Here is a 10,991-nt window from a genome sequence, read left to right on the forward strand (position 1 = left end):
TAATTCTCTTTCAAATAAATTTTAAAAATTGAAAACAAAATTTTTAGTTATTTATTTGGGAGACAGATGGGCAGAGAGCTCCCATCTGTTGGTTCAATTCCCAAATACCCAGAATGGCTGGGGCTGGGGCAGGCCAAAGCCAGGAGCTGGGATTTAATCCAGGTCTCCCACAGGGGTAGCAAGAATCCAATCAATGGAGCCATCTCTGTTGCCTCCTAGAATCTGCATTAGCAGGAAGCTAGAATCTGGGCAAGCCAGGACTCAAACCCAGGCACCTCAACATGGGGTGTGGGGACCCCAGCCAGACTCTTCACTGTCACTTCTGAAGTTATACAATTTGAATTAAATAGAAAGCAATTTAAAAATTTTAAACTTTGAAATAAATGCAAAAAAAGAAAAAAAAGAGAAAGGTCTGGGTCAACATCCTAGGGTGTGTTCTTTAGTTTTTGTGCAAAAAGGGTCTGACAAAGAAGAAACAGAAATTGACTTCAGCTGAGTGCTGTTGGTGATCACATGCTCCACACACACTTCTGTGCTCCCCATCCGCATGTCATGGCTGGGGTTATGTAGCTGGTAGAGCACTGAAGAGCATGTTGGTGTGGATGCATGAACGCAACAGTAGAGGTTTTCTGCACTGGAAGAGCTCATGTGGTCTTTTTTTTTTCCTTTCTTTTCTTTCTTTCTTTTTTTTTTTTTTTTTTTTTTTTTTTTGGACAGGCAGAGTGGATAGTGAGAGAGACAGAGAGAAAGGTCTTCCTTTTGCCATTGGTTCACCCTCCAAAGGCTGCCACGGCTGGCACGCTGTGGCTGGCGCACCACACTGATCCGATGGCAGGAGCCAGGTGCTTCTCCTGGTCTCCCATGGGGTGCAGGGCCCAAGCACTTGGGCCATCTTCCACTGCCTTCCCTGGCCACAGCAGAGAGCTGGACTGGAAGAGGGGCAACCGGGACAGAATCCGGTGCCCCGACCGGGACTAGAACCCGGTGTGCTGGCGTTGCTAGGTGGAGGATTAGCCTATTGAGCTGTGGCCCTGGCCAAACATTCCTTTTTTTCTTTTTTTTTTTTTTTTTTGACAGGCAGAGTGGACAGTGAGAGAGAGAAAGAAAGGTCTTCCTTTTGCCGTTGGTTCACCCTCCAATGGCCACTGAGGCCAGCGCATCACGCTGATCCAAAACCAGAAACCAGGTGCCTCTCCTGGTCTCCCATGCGGGTGCAGGGCCCAAGCACTTGGGCCATCCTCCACTGCCTTCCCGGGCCACAGCAGAGAGCTGGCCTGGAAGAGGGGCAACTGGGATAGAATCCGGCGCCCCAACCGGGACTAGAACCCAGTGTGCCGGCGCCGCTAGGTGGAGGATTTGCCTATTGAGCTGCAGCACTGGCTCTCATGTGGTCTTAACAGTTCTTCCCAAGAATTCAAGAGTTTCATGTAGTCAGTTACTCTAGATTGGGGCGTGGAGGGGGGGACAAGGGGAGAGTGGGTGTTGGACAATGATGCCACCAGGGAAATATGATGTGGAAAAGCATCACAAGAAAGGACTGTCTTTATCTCTCTTTAGGGAAAGTGGTCCAAGTTTCTCAGCTGTGAGATGGATTTTTCTGTGTACTTGAGCAAATCAGTCATGTCATACTGTAAAGCACTGTTGACTATGAACTTCAGCATTTGAATTTAAGCCTAGAGACTCTCACTATCAGTTGCTTTTTTTTTTTTTGATAAGCTACTTGATTTCTCAACCTTGGTTTGTATCTTTGTAACTAAGAATAACTAAATCCGAACGCTGTTGTGAAGAGTAAATGAACTAATGCACTTTGAGATGGCTGGTGCATTGGAGGCAGGACATAAACTTTGTCATTCCAAGGATTCTTTAAGAAATAAGTTAAGGAGCCGGCACTGCGGTGCAAAGAGTCAAGCCACCGCCTGCGATACCTGCATCCTAAGTCTATACTGATAGAGCATTTTAATCTATGATCCATATTAATATTTTGTCCTTGGCTTACTGATGTCTTCTCATGTCCCCAAGTTCTCCTGCCTTAGTTGTATGTTTCCAGCCTTCTGTAATCAGGAACCATACACAGCCTTTCTTTCTCTTTAAGATTTATTTTATTACTGCTTCCCACCCCAGCTGCTCCACTTCCAATCCAGCTCCCTGCTGATGTGCCTGGGAAAGCAGTGGAAGATATCCACATGCTTAGGCCCCTGCCATCCACATTGGAGACCTAGAAGAAGCTCCTGGCTCTTGGGGGTCGTGGCCATTTGGGGAATGAACCAGTGGATGGAATCTCTGTCTCTTTCTCTCTCTCTGTAATTCTGCCTTTCAAAAAATCAAATCTTTTTTTAAAAAAATAAATTTATTTTTGTGAAAAAATTTTGAAGTCCATGCATACAAGTTGTGGTGATCATTATTATTATTTCTATGTGGAAATGTTATATAACCACCCAGTAGTGGGGGGGAGGGCTCATCTCAGACCCTCACTGACTTAGGGGTCAGGAGCCGGGCTGACCAGGGGGAGAGGATGAGTTTCCAGGCTGGGAGTATTGAGTGATGCTGGGACTGCACACTCAGTGCTCATCTCCGGGCCTGTTAAGAGTTGTTCCTGGTGCAAATCAATTGTCTCATGGCTCTCCTTGCTGTAGAAGATGTTGTACCCACAGATCTTGTATGCAATCTTTGCTGTAGTCAGGGAGGCTGGATATCTTTGGTTCTTTGTGCTTTAAGGACAACATGCTATGACTAGGTTGTGTCTCTAGGTGGCAACAAAAGATCAGACATGGAAAAGTCAGTTGGCAAAGCCTTTTGCAGAAGCGTATCACAATGAGTCTGCTTCTTTGAGTGGCTTACAGAAAAGACCTGAAGTATTTAGCAGCCATCATTTCAGTAGATGCAACACATCGATTGAATCATCTTGTGTGTTTTTCCATGTGATTAAAAATATCTGAGGGGGCCAGAGCTGTGGCTCACTTGGTTAATCCTTGGCCTGCAGTGCCAGCATCCCATATGGGTGCCAGGTTCTAGTCCTGGCTGCTCCTCTTCCAGTCCAGCTCTCTGCTGTGGCCCAGGAGGGCAGTGGAGGATGGCCCAAGTCCTTGGGCCCCTGCACCTGCATGGTAGACAGGGAGGAAACACCTGGCTCCTGGCTTCGGATCAGCTCAGCTCCAGCCATAGTGGCCATTTTGGGGGGTGAACCAATGGAAGGAAGGCCTTTCTCTCTGTCTCTCTCTCACTAACTCTATCTGTCAAATTAAAATATATCTGAAACTTTCGGTGCAAATGTCATACAGTAATGCACTGCCTAGCAATTTTCAAACAGGCTGCATATATGATGGTGGTCCCATAGGATTATAACGGAGCTGCAAAATTCCTACTGCCATCACAACGTCCTTGTGCAATGCATTACCTGTGTATTTGCAATGTATTATTTATACACTGGCATAAATAAACCAACTGTGCTGCCTCTCAAGTAAAAATACAGCCACACAATGACACACAGTACCTGATAATGATCATAACAGTTATGCTACTGCCTTACATATTTTATGTACTATACTTTTTAGCATTATTTTACTCTACTTTTTTTTAAAAAAGTTACTGTAAAACAGTATGCCCTGTTACCCAGGCAGCAGCCTCACACATCCACGTGTTCTATTCCTTGATTGCAGTAAGAGGCCACATGGTGTGACTGACCTGTATAGTTTAGTTTTCTGCAAGTGCCCTCTGTAGTGTTTAGCTGACAATGACATCGCTGGTCCCCCATTCAGATTTCTTGCAGTAGCTGATAGGTTTGATTTCATATCTTCTTCCTTACTGTATATTTTACTACATTGTATCTATTGTTGTCCGTGCTTTTCTTCTTTTCAGATTTCTTCCAGATTAATCAGGACATTAGTTTTAACTAATTCTCTCTTTGCTTCTTCCTCTCAAGCAATACAAAATTTTTATTTCATATTTAAAGATCAAAGTCTCTATGAATGTATGTAAATTCAGGGTCACTTGGATTCCCTGAAGCTTTTTTTTTTATTGTATTCGAAAGGCAGAGTTACAGACAGAGAGATAGAGTGAGAGATCTTCCATCTGCTGGTCTACAAATGGCCACAACAACAGAGCTGGGCCAATCCAAAGCTAGGAGCCAGGAGCTTCTTCCAGGTCTCCCATATGGATACAGGGGCCCAGGCATTTGTGCCATCCTCTACTGCTTTCCCAGGCCATTAACAAGGAGCTAGATCAGAAGTGGAGCAGCTGGGACTTGAATTGGTGCCCATTTAGGATGCCAGGGCTGCAGGCAGAGGCCTAACCTACTAGCCATAGTGCCAGCCCCCTGCCTGAAGCTTAAACACCATCACTCCCACTCTCTCCCTACCTTGGGAGACAGAATGTGTTTGGGATCTCATATATTTTCTCATTCTTATCCTCTATATTTTGTTAATTCAATTAATAATTTATATGAGGGTTCAAAAAGTTCATGGAAAAGCAAGTTTAAAGATAAGTTTATTTTGGTGCAAAAAATTTGTGTAGTGCAGTTTTTAAAAACAATATGCATTTCCCATGAACTTTTGGATACCCCCTCCCTCATTTAGGGAGTTTATAATTTTTTTGAAAACAACTCTAAAATTGGGGAAATTAAAATAGCACAGAGAATATCTGCAATTACCTTCACTCTGATTTGTCAATTATTATTAACATTTTACCCCATTAACTCTGTTATTGGCTTTCTTTTTTTCTTTTTTAATTTAACAGACATATACCAATTGTACATATTTGTGGGGTATTTTGTGATATTTTGCTAAATATATATAATGTATAAAAGTCCAATCTGGGTAAATCTATTTATCCTTTCAAGCATTTAACGTTTCTTTATTGTGAAATCATAAAAAAAAAAACTATCCTCTAGTTCTTTTTAGAGAAATACACAGTAAATTAATATTATCTATCTTTATCCTGCTGTGCAATAGAACCCCAAAATTTTACTCCTGTTTGGTTATAACCTTGTACCCCTCCCACCCTCTCTTTTTCTCTCTCTCTCTCCCTTTCTCTCTCCCTCTCTCTTTCTCACACACACATCTGTACCATCTGAGGATAAATTACATGTGTGTAATTGTCCTATCCCTCGACACTTCAGTGTGAACTTCCTAGGAAGAGTGACATTCTCTTACATAGTCACAGTGCAGTCATCAGTTTCCTAAGTCTATACTGGTAGAGTATTTTAATCTATGATCCATATTAATATTTTGTCCTTGGCTTACTGATGTCTTCTCATGTTCCCAAGTTCTCCTGCCTTAGTTGTATGTTTCCAGCCTTTTGTAATCAGGAACCATACACAGCCTTTCTTTCTCTTTAAGATTTATTTTATTTATTTGAAAGAGTTACAGAGAGAGGTAGAGACAGAGAGAGATATCTCCCATCCACTGGTTCACTCCCCAGTTGGCTGCAACGGCCGGAGCTGGGCCAATGTGAAACCAGGAGCTTCTTCTGGGTCTCCCACATGGGTGCAGAGGCCCAAGGACTTGGGCCATCTTTTACTGATTTCCCAGGCCATAGCAGAGAGCTGGATCAGAAGAGGAGCAGCTGGGACTTAGAACTGGTGCCTCAGCTGGCGCCGTGGCTCAATAGGCTAATCTCTGCCTTGCGGCACCAGCACACCGGGTTCTAGTCCCGGTCAGGGTGCCAGATTCTGTCCCGGTTGCCTCTCTTCCAGGCCAGCTCTCTGCTATGGCCCGGGAGTGCAGTGGAGGATGGCCCAAGTGCTTGGGCCCTGCACCCACATGGGAGACCAGGCAAAGCACCTGGCTCCTGGCTTCAGATCAGCACGATGCAGCCATTGGAGGGTGAACCAATGGCAAAAGGAAGACCTTTCTCTCTGTCTCTCTCTCTCTCTCTCACTGTCCACTCTGCCTGTCAAAAATAAAAAAAATAATAAAAAAATAGAACTGGTGCCTCTATGGGATGCCAGTGCTTCAGGCCAGGGCTTTAACCCACTGTGCCACAGCGCCGGCCCCATACAGCCTTTCTTAGTCTGCTAGCGCATACACATTCTTTGAGAATACAGCTCCCCTGCCATCTTTACAGTTGGATGTTGTTTGATTCTGTGTGATTCAGCACAGGCCTTCTCACTCAAGCTCATCAAGGAGTGTTTTCCTCAGGGTATCCCACTGGAGGCGCTGGGGAAATCTCTGTCCTCCCCTGGGAATGTTAATGTTGATCATCTGATTTCTCTAGCATGATGGTTCTGTTTTTCTCCCTTGCAATGAGTAAGCAATCTGTAGTGGTTTATCTTGTTAACATGCACGTATATGCCAAGTTTTCTCCCAGATTTACACATTGATGTGTCTTGTTTGAGATAATCATTACTAATGATGTTTGCAAAATAGTGGTTTCCCATCTCCATCGTTCCCAAGAGATTTGTCAGTCATCTCTTGCCGTTCAACCAGAAGCAAGAACCTGCTGCCTTCTAACTCTCTCTCTCTCTCTCTCTCTCTCTCTCTCTCTCTCTCTCTCTTTCTCTCTCCCCTAAACAGTGGCTTTGGACTGGTGTCCTCTAAGCTCTTCCGACGCTGTCAGGTGGTGGCCCTGTGGGCATCCTGCTAGCTCTGGTTGAGTTGTTCCATCAAGTTCAAGGTCACAGTGCCTGTGCTGTGGCTCGCTGAAGCGCCTCCTACAGACTGCAGTAACAATGACCTTCTTCAGGCCTTTTGCGGGGGTTGCTTTGCATTGCTGGTCTGTGGCTCACCAACCTGAGGGCTGACGTCTCCAGCGCTGCTCCCCTAAACTCAGGGTCAGTGATGCCCTCACTATGCCTGAGTGCCCCTGGAAGCCGGGAGCCCCGCAGTCACGGTGCTGCCCTGGCTGTGGAGTCACCAAGCCCTTGCTTTTCAAAGCGGCCGGAGGACCCTCAAAGAAGGCCTGGAAGCCTTAGGTCTCTGATGGACACAGAACCTCCGCTCCCGCCCACACCTGGGAGCGCAGAATCTGTCTTCTAAGATATGCAGGGAGTACATCCAGGGTCGCTGATCACCCTTCCTCGTCCCTGAGTGTGACAAGAGCCGGGTCTCGGGATGGCTGCACCTCGGCTGAGTGCGCTCCATCGCGGCAGGGGCCTCAGGGTCCAGCCACTACTCCCCGCTAAGGAGCTGAGGAGCTGTCCAGAGCAGCCAGAGCCCCTTGCCCTGCAGGTCTTCACCGAGAGCCCGAGACATCAATGATCCCTACCCCTACCCCATGTCCGCACCCCGGCAGGGAACAAAGCGCGTCCCTGGGCTCCACGCAGCCCGCGCTTTGCTCAGGAGAGCGCAGCTCCATCCTGGGCGCCGGCACCAAGCGCGGGGTCCCCGGTGCCTTGTCCCCTTGTCCTCTCCCGGGCCGTGTGCGCGGGAGGCGTCGGGGACTCCCGCGCAGGCGGGCAGAGCAGCGCTGCAGAGAGGCCACACACCTCGCTCTGCAAGGCGCAGGGGACGCGGGCTACCAGGTGCTGTGGGGCCGGTAGGCGGAGAACTTGGGGTCCCTGGCGGCCAGCCCATGGGCATTCTGCCCTCCCGCGTTCCGGAAGATGTAGGAGGGTGAGGCTGGCGGTGCTGTAGGGGACGCCCTGGATGCGGGAGGAGTCGGTGCCCCAGCCCCTCTTCTTGCCGCTTTCCCAGCCTGCAGGTGTGCTCGGTGTTTTTCACTCCCTGGGTGTTCGGCGGGTGGAAAGGGAGCTCCTCCACACCCCAGTGCCCAGCAGCCATAGCTGGGCCGATGGGAAGCCAGAAGCCAGGAGCTTCATCCCGGTCTTTCACATGACTGCAGGGGCCCAAACAGTTGGGCCATCCTCCATTGCTTTCTCAAGCTCATTAGCAGCGAGATGGACCGGAAGTGCAGCAGCCGGGACTCCAACCCAGTCCACATGAGATGCGGGCACTGCAGGCACCGTGTTAACTTGCTCCATGACAGCACTGCCCCCCCCCCAACTCTAACTGTCACAGTTAAAGCTCTGGCAGGTCACTTACTTCCAACTCAGTTGCCGTCTCTGAGGCTGGGCTTGGGATTTAAAGATCAAACACGTCCAAAATAATGTGATTAATAGCTTTTTGTCATGTTTAGATTTTGTTTCTACCTCTACAAGTGGAAGTTATGGAACCAAACTTCCCTTGCACATGAAACACAGGTTCTGCAGCTACAATTTGATGAGCGGTACAAGGTCAAGTGCCCTGCTGGAGCCATATTTGCTGGATCTCTTGCTGTTCTCGGGACCTGGCTGCTACAATGGTAGGGTGTTTTTAATATGTGTGGAAGACAGTAAAGTCACATGCTCTCTCACAGAAGAAATAAGCCCCTGGCTTTTCTGGAGCTTAAACCTAAAACTGGATTATCTTTAAATGTATAACTAAAACCTGTACAGCTTGGTAGAAAATAATGTGCTTATTGGGTCATCAAACTCTAAATTGTACCCTCAGCGTGGGTCAGTATTTTGGCAAGAACTTGACTCTTCCTTAGGGTTGCAAAGTCTGAGTCTCCTGAAAAGTGAGACCCCACATTCTTGGAAGAAGTCCTGGAGCAATGGGGGTTCCAGTGGCCTATGGGCTCTGCTGTTGGCTGCAGATGAGGCTGCTCTTGTGTGACAGCAGGACATGGGGAGCCCTTCTTTGTGTTGAAAGAACCACCAATAAATAAAGAAAATGTTCGTCTTGGCAGTGAACTGGGAGCCTTCCTCCATCAGCTCATTAGAGATCTGGTTCAGCTGACCTTTCTTGGCATGTTTTTAGGATAAAATCTTGGGCATCCTAGTGTGCATTGGCAGTGTCCAAGCCCAACAGACCTTCTCCCTAACTTGTTCATGTTCTGGGAATGCTTTAAAAATAAGTAAAAACCCAGACACAGCTTTTTCATAATATTCCTTTCCCATGAGCTTTTTGAAGACCACCATGTATGCATGGATTTCAAAATTTCTTGGCCCCAAAATAAACTTATCTCCTAATTCCATTTCCCACTAATACTTTGACGTACCCTTGCATGAGAACCTGACACATTTCTCAAAGTTGCTAAGTGACACCAGTTTCTGAGCAGTACTCAAAGAAGTGTGCAGCCCGGAGCCATTTTGGTAATTACTCAGCATGTTAGCATGTTCAACACTCTTGGTCTGGCAGGAAAGCAATCCATTTCATCTGCTCCAAACCACTTTCCCAAACTGATTTCACAACTCCCCCCCTTTTTTGTGGAATACATATTGAGAATGGTCATTAAACACCCGGTCCATGAAGAAATATTTTACAGATGTTAAAGAGTTAAGTTACATCTCTTTCCAGCTGTCACTTTTCAGATGAAAGAAAAGACCAGGAGTAACGATCAATCTTTGCCCACAGTAACATTGGTTAATATCTAGCTGGTCAACATTAAGATTATCGAATTCTCTTGGGCTTCTACTACATTCACAGTCTTTCTCAATTCACTTGTGTCTAGCTATCTCTTACCTGTATTTGGATTCTGTTCTCATTGACTCCAATTACCTGGTTTCCCTCAATTGAGAAAAAATCCCATTTTGGGAATTAACTGAAAGCCTCATAACAAATCGCAGTTGACTTGGACTGACAATTAAAATAGGGTACAGGGACAGGCATTTGGGTTTGCAGTTAAGCTACCTGTTAGGATGCACATGTCCCATACTGGACTATCTGGGTCTGATTCCTGGTTCAGGCTCCTCATTCAGCTTCCTGCTAATATGGATCGTGAGAGGCAACAACAAAGTCTCAAGTTGTTGGGTTCCTGCCACCCACATGAGAGACCTGAACTGAGTTCTGGCTCCTTGTACTAACAGCTGCCAGCTGTTGTGGGCATGTGGGGATTGACCAGTGGATGGGATGTGTGTGTGTGTGTGTATGTGTGCACATGTGTGTCTACCTCTTAGTTTTTAAATAGTTCATAATTCCTACAGTAATAGCTGTAGAGAACAAATCAGCCCTTTCTAATAGTCCCTCAATCTCAGCTTCTACCTCCAAGAACAACTCTCTTGACTTTGCCTCTTTGTGTTCTAGAACAGTATGGCATCACCAAGAAATCCCACCTGCATTAAAGAAAGTCACCAAGAGGAAGAGCATGTGCTGAGCAGTGAGATGTTGTTGGTGAGTCCTGGGATGAACAGAGATGCTGAGGAAGTCTGGGACATCTGTCTCTGAGGAAAATGTTTGTGGGACCTGGTGGAAGAATGTCCCTTGGGAAAAATCCTAGCCAGGTGACAGTATTCAATGGTAACTTCTTGCCATTGGTGAAGCTGCTACTATGTGTATCAAACTCTTTTTGGATCTCTTTTGTCTTTAGCTTTGATTTTTACCTTCAGCTTTGGATTTTAATAATTAAGGGCTGAATGATGTGAAATATGCATGAAATAGTCATCAAGGCATGAGTTTTTGCTGGACTTCCACAAGGAGCTCAGCCCTATGGTGGGCTGCTGTTGTAGGGGCTGTTTGGAGTCTCTCTTAAGACTTATCTCCCTCTGTGAAGTCAGCTAATTTCTGAGTGGCTCAGCCGTCCCACTCAGTGTGTGTTCTCTAACTTCAATTCTCTTTTCCCACAGGGCTTGTTAACCTCTTTACAAGTGGACTGACCTTAGTAAAAAGAAGCTGAAACATTCGGATCAGAATTGCTTGTATCTTTCATTGTGTGCTGTTTTAACTTCATTCTGTGCTTTTCCATCAGTTAAAACATTCCCAAATCAAGATCACCTTGACCTGAAGAACCAGTGTGAGGGGAGCATGTGTCCTGAGGAGCCAGGGTGAGGACTCTGTAACTGGGAGACAGAACAGGCATAAGAAGATACCCCAGGGTCTTAGCACCACTGAACCCTACCCTCCCCTCCTGCACAGAAAGGATTAGGTTTCTCTTGCTACTCTCTCCCAACTTTGCCATTGCAAGTCTGCCTTTGCTGATACACAAAATGCATAAAAGTGTCCAAAAACCAAGCTCGAACGCTTGTATAAGTGATGTCCAACCATATTCCACCTTCTTTGGACAGGCTGTCTTGGTCTCTT

General features: G+C 46.4%; 1 long non-coding RNA gene across 1 annotated transcript; it reads left to right on the plus strand.

The window, feature by feature from the left end:
- The first annotated feature begins 9,992 nt into the window (after nucleotides 1-9,992).
- Nucleotides 9,993-10,603, plus strand: LOC138848700 (uncharacterized). The gene is made up of 2 exons (XR_011386800.1): nucleotides 9,993-10,085; nucleotides 10,538-10,603. It is a non-coding gene; the product is annotated as an uncharacterized lncRNA (long non-coding RNA).
- Nucleotides 10,604-10,991: the final 388 nt, after the last annotated feature.

The sequence above is a fragment of the Oryctolagus cuniculus genome, chromosome 2 (genome assembly GCF_964237555.1).
Source record: "Oryctolagus cuniculus chromosome 2, mOryCun1.1, whole genome shotgun sequence".
NCBI classification, from domain to species: Eukaryota; Metazoa; Chordata; class Mammalia; order Lagomorpha; family Leporidae; genus Oryctolagus; species Oryctolagus cuniculus.